We start from the raw sequence: 7500 nt of genomic DNA on the forward strand, positions 1-7500 counted from the left end.
TTATATTGAGGTTAAAAGTGAGAAAACATAAATTAATAATAATGCAACCTGCAATACACTTAATATGTACTGATCTTGCATAACCTTCACGAAGTACTACGTTTAAATATAAATTAATATTATTGTGACCCGCAATACACTAAATTTGTATCAATATTGCATAACCTACACGAAGTACGACGTTCAAGAATATTAAAGAATTTTATTTGTGTTGTATATAATAAAAAAACAGCAAATTTTTTTGCAAATTACGTATCTGTAAATAAATGTAAACATTCAGCAACTAATCAAAAGTGTTTTTTTGCCTAGACATTAAAGTAAATCATAAGAATACATTAAATTTATAAAATGCAACCCGCAGCACAACAGATGTGCATCAATATTGCATAACTGTTACGAAGTACGACGTCCAAAAATATTAAATTTTTTTTTATATGAAGGTAAAAAGTGAGAAAACATAAATTAATAATAATGCAACCTGCAATACACTTAATGTGTACTGATGTTGCATAACCTTCACGAAGTACAACGTTCAAATATAAATTAATATTATTGCGACCCGCAATACACTAAATTTGTATCAATATTGCATAACTTACACGAAGTACGACGTTTGAAAATATTAAATGTTTTATTTGTAGTTTGCATATAATAAAAAAAAAAAACAAATTTTTATGTAAATTACGTATCTATAAATAAACGTACACATTTAACAATTAAATAAACATAGTATTTTGGCCTAGATATTAAATTAAAACATAAAAATGCATAATATTTATTAAAATGCAACTTGCAATACACCAAATGTGTATTAATATTGCTTAACCTTTACGAAGTACGACGTTCACGAAGTACGTCGTTTACGAAGTGCGACGTTTACGAAGTACGTCGTTTACGAAGTGCGACGTTCACGAAGTACGTCGTTTACGAAGTGCGACGTTCGCGAAGTACGACGTCTACACATTAGGGCACTCAAAATTATTGTTACGTTGTACGACATTCAGACGTTCCAACTGCGACTAACTACAGCATTCATTTGACTTTGCACATACGACGAACGAAGTACGACGTTTACGAAGTACGGCGCTTAAAATAATTTTGTTTTTATTAATTAATTATTTTTTTTAAAACAAACGTTTTTATAATTAAATTTTATAATGGTTTAAATATAAAATATGACTTTTTAATATTATCAATATTTAAAATATTTTCTCCCTTTTGTGTGTATGCCTTATAGTTATAGAGCTGTGCGCTTCGGTAGACGTCGCCTGTGGAGCTATGTCAGTGGAGCGGTGCGCACATCCAATACCGAGCGGCTGCCTCGATCGGTGTCGCGCTGGTATACATATGGTAGTGGTGTGTGTCGATGCGTTGAGTGAGGCGATATGAACGGTGTAACGGTTTAGTCGAAGTTTATCATAAATGACGACGACAAAACGACCGATTATGTATACGTTCTGCATTTGCTTCCAATTTATCGACGTTTATCGCACATTTCCGCTATCGAATTCGAATAGGGCTTTGCTTGCGAGATTGCTTTATTTTGTGATTTTGTGGCTCGCCCAGTTCCCCACAGCGAGATTGCGGATGCGGCAAAACGTATTCTCTTACGTTGGCGGTCCTTATGCAATCAAACTTTGTTGGACTAACAAATGTTTGTGATTTAAACAAACAAAAATAATAAATGCGTCAACTCTCTAATATCCGAGCGAGAATATTTATATAATATTCGTAACGTTTATGGATTCGAAAGAATTTCATAAATTCACGTCGCATTCAATCTTGCGAAGAGTGAAGAGAATGTTTGAACTTTTAAATCGGCAAAGGTAAAAAATAATATTATAAATATTATTATTATGCCTTTATTGACCGATATATGTGTTGTGGTGTTTAACGACTACGACGACGATGATGACGATACATTTATCTCTATATCGTACGAAGAAAAGAAGAAACAGCGTGGCGTTACTTTCTTATATGTTAGATTGTTTCGCACAAACGCGCATATTCTTCATCTTTATAAACGATGATGATGAGTATTTTATTCTCTCGTCTGTCTCAAAAAACACAAAAACACAGTTCCCTGGTTGATCCTGCCAGTAGTCATATGCTTGTCTCAAAGATTAAGCCATGCATGTCTCAGTACAAGCCAAATTAAGGTGAAACCGCGAAAGGCTCATTAAATCAGTTATGGTTCCTTAGATCGTACCCACATTTACTTGGATAACTGTGGTAATTCTAGAGCTAATACATGCAAACAGAGCTCCGACCGGAGACGGAAGGAGCGCTTTTATTAGATCAAAACCAATCGGTGGCGGTTTCGCCGTCATCGTACAACTTGGTGAATCTGAATAACTTTACGCTGATCGCACGGTCTCGCACCGGCGACGCATCTTTCAAATGTCTGCCTTATCAACTGTCGATGGTAGGTTCTGCGCCTACCATGGTTGTAACGGGTAACGGGGAATCAGGGTTCGATTCCGGAGAGGGAGCCTGAGAAACGGCTACCACATCCAAGGAAGGCAGCAGGCGCGCAAATTACCCACTCCCGGCACGGGGAGGTAGTGACGAAAAATAACGATACGGGACTCATCCGAGGCCCCGTAATCGGAATGAGTACACTCTAAACCCTTTAACGAGGATCAATTGGAGGGCAAGTCTGGTGCCAGCAGCCGCGGTAATTCCAGCTCCAATAGCGTATATTAAAGTTGTTGCGGTTAAAAAGCTCGTAGTCGAATTTGTGTCCCGCGCCGCCGGTTCATCGTTCGCGGTGTTAACTGGCGTTTCGCGGGACGTCCTGCCGGTGGGCTTAGCTCGAGAGGGCGGCCCAACTCAATCCCGCCGCGGTGCTCTTCATTGAGTGTCGAGGTGGGCCGGCACGTTTACTTTGAACAAATTAGAGTGCTTAAAGCAGGCTAAAACTTCGCCTGAATACTGTGTGCATGGAATAATGGAATAGGACCTCGGTTCTATTTTGTTGGTTTTCGGAACCCCGAGGTAATGATTAATAGGAACGGATGGGGGCATTCGTATTGCGACGTTAGAGGTGAAATTCTTGGATCGTCGCAAGACGGACAGAAGCGAAAGCATTTGCCAAAAACGCTTTCATTGATCAAGAACGAAAGTTAGAGGTTCGAAGGCGATCAGATACCGCCCTAGTTCTAACCATAAACGATGCCAGCTAGCGATCCGCCGACGTTCCTCCGATGACTCGGCGGGCAGCTTCCGGGAAACCAAAGCTTTTGGGTTCCGGGGGAAGTATGGTTGCAAAGCTGAAACTTAAAGGAATTGACGGAAGGGCACCACCAGGAGTGGAGCCTGCGGCTTAATTTGACTCAACACGGGAAACCTCACCAGGCCCGGACACCGGAAGGATTGACAGATTGAGAGCTCTTTCTTGATTCGGTGGGTGGTGGTGCATGGCCGTTCTTAGTTGGTGGAGCGATTTGTCTGGTTAATTCCGATAACGAACGAGACTCTAGCCTGCTAAATAGGCGTATTTCGACATCCCAAATGCCGGCTGGAGCCGGGTTCGCCCGGTCTCTATGTGCGGTTTTTACTGTCGGCGTACAAACAATTCTTCTTAGAGGGACAGGCGGCTTCTAGCCGCACGAGATTGAGCAATAACAGGTCTGTGATGCCCTTAGATGTTCTGGGCCGCACGCGCGCTACACTGAAGGAATCAGCGTGTCCTCCCTGACCGAGCGGTCCGGGTAACCCGCTGAACCTCCTTCGTGCTAGGGATTGGGGCTTGCAATTGTTCCCCATGAACGAGGAATTCCCAGTAAGCGCGAGTCATAAGCTCGCGTTGATTACGTCCCTGCCCTTTGTACACACCGCCCGTCGCTACTACCGATTGAATGATTTAGTGAGGTCTTCGGACCGGTGCGCGGTGGCGTTTCGACGTTGCCGATGTTGCTGGGAAGATGACCAAACTTGATCATTTAGAGGAAGTAAAAGTCGTAACAAGGTTTCCGTAGGTGAACCTGCGGAAGGATCATTAACGTGTAAATGTTGTTGTTTAGTTGTCACACATACACACACATTTTGTCTGTGCTGATCAACAAAAAACACACATACATACACTATTCGTATGATGATCAATTCTCATACAAAATTCTTTATTATGCGTCGAACGGAAAAGCAACAACGGGTCGTCTTGCATTAAGCGGATCTGTTGTTACGTTTTTCGATTTATTTTATAAATCGATTGTAAACGTGCCGTAAACGACGTTTTCAAAGAATTTTTTCGAACATTAACACGAATCAATATTGTCGAAAGATGGTTATGTGCTAATGTTTTATTATTGCTTTCGCAGTGCCGGTCTTAGCGTATTTCCATCATCGTATTCGCTTCGAAAAAAAGTACTAATACACAGTGGTGGTGTATAATTAATGTGCAAGAGATGTTGTTGTTGTTGTAGTATTTGTATATGGTTGGAGTTATTTATAATAACAAACAAGAATGAATGAATGAATAATAATGGTGTCTGCCAATACGATCGTACTTTATGTACACGACTAAAACTTTATACATACAAACCATAATAATAAATAAACTCGAAACAACCAACAACAAAATTAATACGCTACTGTACATACAAATACACATTTATACATACCATCATTTTACTTAACCGATGGTGAGTGATGTTTGAAAAATAAACGCTTAGGCTTACGGTTTTGTAAGCCAGTCTTTGCGTATTTTCTTCATCGTATTCGCTTCGGAAAAAAGAAAATAAAGATGGTGTATAATTAATGTGTAAAAGAGATGTTGTAGTTGTAATTTAATTTGTAAATGGTTGGAGTTTATTAATAAATAAAAGGGGCTGTCTATTCGTCTGTACTTTATGTACAAGACTAAAACTTTATACATACAAACCATAATAATAAATAAACTCGAAACAACCAACAACAAAATTAATACGCTACTGTACATACAAATACACATTTATACATACCATCATTTTACTTAACCGATGGTGAGTGATGTTTGAAAAATAAACGCTTAGGCTTACGGTTTTGTAAGCCAGTCTTTGCGTATTTTCTTCATCGTATTCGCTTCGGAAAAAAGAAAATAAAGATGGTGTATAATTAATGTGTAAAAGAGATGTTGTAGTTGTAATTTAATTTGTAAATGGTTGGAGTTTATTAATAAATAAAAGGGGCTGTCTATTCGTCTGTACTTTATGTACAAGACTACAAAAACGTTTTATAACAATAAAAAGCTCGAAACAACCAATAACAAAATATACTACTACTATACTACTATACATACAAACGCACATTTATAAATACATAAAATCAATTTACTTTATCGATAGTGAGTGATGTTTGGAAAAAAACGCTTAGGCTTACGGTTTTCGGGTACCTGGGTTCCGCATGCGTCGAAGTAATAATTTACTTTAACGACGCGACGAACCGTAGGAATCTAAATAAAAAAGTTTATTAACTTTTTTAGATTCTGTGGGTTTTAAATGATATACGCCCGACTGACGAAGGAACGTTTTGCACTGCCTGTGCTTTTCTTTTGATTCGTTTTTATGTCGACGGACGTTCTTAGAATGCCCACCAAACGACGTATCACACAAAACACCCTACAATTGTATTGTTTGGTAAATATTGTTGTGATTAAGTTTGTAGCTGTGGCGTTTGTTTGAAGAAAACGTCTGGTTTTTCGACATATTTTCTATTTAATAAATATACATAATGCTTATCGCAAAAGGAGCAGAGTTTTATAGACAAAGTTGATAGAGAAAAAAAACCTAATAGATATATATACGTATTTATAAAACGTTAATATCATCGGGTTATTCTTTATGTAAACTTAAACTATAACTGCATACTCTTTTCGATAAGTAGAAACAAATGCCACTTTAATTAAATAAAATATTATAAAATATAACGCCGAACGTTTCTTTCGATTGGTCCGTTTCTCACATATACATCACAATTGTAATAACCTTAAGTAGTTATTTTTGTTGTTGTGTGATGATGAAACGATTTCGATGTGGAACGGTGCGTTATGTAATAATATTTTAAATTTGTTTGAAAAGATTACCCTGAACGGTGGATCACTTGGCTCGTGGGTCGATGAAGAACGCAGCTAATTGCGCGTCAACTTGTGAACTGCAGGACACATGAACATCGACATTTCGAACGCACATTGCGGTCCTCGGATATACTGTTCCCGGACCACTCCTGGCTGAGGGTCGTGTCAATTTCAAAGACTGCTCGGTTTTTGTCTTAAACACAGCGCACAATGTTGTGTAGACAATTACGTCGGAGCGTGTTGGGTGCAAATATGACGCGTTACTATAATTGTTAATTGATTGTCGGTTGTCATAATAAAATATTATGCAACGTAGACAACAATAAAAACAATATAAAAAATAACGCGGCATCCTAAAACGCAATAGCGGCTGACATTCTTATTAGTTTGTTGGTACAAGTTGGTTTAGACGTAGCACGTCCGATATTAAAAAGCAGCCACAACGCTTAAATTTCGAACGAAGCGATCGTCGTGTCCGAGACGTTAAAGTTGTTTATATGCATATTTTATGCACTATAATTAACAACAACAACATTCTCGCAACGACGTCAGATCGATGTTTGAAATTGTTTGGAGGCAGCCATATAAACGGAATACGTGTAATTATCGTCTGACAAAATAAAGGCAAATTTATATTTGCGACCTCAGAGCAGGTGAGACTACCCGCTGAATTTAAGCATATTATTAAGCGGAGGAAAAGAAACTAACTAGGATTTCCTTAGTAGCGGCGAGCGAACAGGAAAAAGCCCAGCACTGAATCCCGCGGCCGAAACCGGACGCCGGGAAATGTGGTGTTAGGGAGGATCCGTCATCCCGAGATTGTGCGACGCGTCCAAGTCCATCTTGAACGGGGCCACAGCCCATAGAGGGTGCCAGGCCCGTAGTGACCGTTGCCGATAACGGGAGGATCTCTCCTCAGAGTCGGGTTGCTTGAGAGTGCAGCCCTAAGTGGGTGGTAAACTCCATCTAAGGCTAAATATGACCACGAGACCGATAGCGAACAAGTACCGTGAGGGAAAGTTGAAAAGAACTTTGAAGAGAGAGTTCAATAGTACGTGAAACCGTTCAGGGGTAAACCTGAGAAACCCGAAAGGTCGAAAGGGGAGATTCAGCGTGACTCGATAGCGGCGCTAAATGATCGTGCGACGAACGGCGTACGCGTCGTTCGCGCCTTTTGTTTATGCGAACCGAAGTCGAACGCGTGCACTTCTCCCCCAGTAGGACGTCGCGATCCTTTGGGTGTCGATCTAAGGCCCGCGGTGGAGCCCGTTCGAACGGTTCGCCGTTTCGGACGAACCCGCGGTGTTTCCCGGTCGACTCGCTCGAAGGTATGCATATGGCGCCGGGCCGCTACACAGTTAGCGTCCGACCATTGGCAAGCGCGTTCGTTTATGACGGTAATCGCACCTGGTGTCGGTTCTGTCTACGAATGGCTGTTCGCCAATGAG

The 7500-nt window shown here is 40.2% G+C and overlaps 3 non-coding genes across 3 annotated transcripts in view; all 3 read left to right on the plus strand.

The window, feature by feature from the left end:
- Nucleotides 1-2080: 2080 nt before the first annotated feature.
- Nucleotides 2081-4003, plus strand: LOC135267879 (small subunit ribosomal RNA). Its single transcript, XR_010336246.1, has one exon. It is a non-coding gene; the product is annotated as a small subunit ribosomal RNA (ribosomal RNA).
- Nucleotides 4004-6058: 2055 nt separating this feature from the next.
- Nucleotides 6059-6215, plus strand: LOC135267875 (5.8S ribosomal RNA). Its single transcript, XR_010336242.1, has one exon. It is a non-coding gene; the product is annotated as a 5.8S ribosomal RNA (ribosomal RNA).
- A 476-nt stretch (nt 6216-6691) lies between these two features.
- LOC135267876 (large subunit ribosomal RNA) overlaps nt 6692-7500 on the plus strand; it is a 4037-nt gene continuing 3228 nt past the window's right edge. The window contains exon 1 of the ribosomal RNA XR_010336243.1: nt 6692-7500. This exon is cut by the window's right edge and continues 3228 nt beyond it. This is a non-coding gene — a ribosomal RNA (large subunit ribosomal RNA).

The sequence above is a fragment of the Tribolium castaneum genome, unplaced genomic scaffold (genome assembly GCF_031307605.1).
Source record: "Tribolium castaneum strain GA2 unplaced genomic scaffold, icTriCast1.1 ptg000112l, whole genome shotgun sequence".
NCBI classification, from domain to species: Eukaryota; Metazoa; Arthropoda; class Insecta; order Coleoptera; family Tenebrionidae; genus Tribolium; species Tribolium castaneum.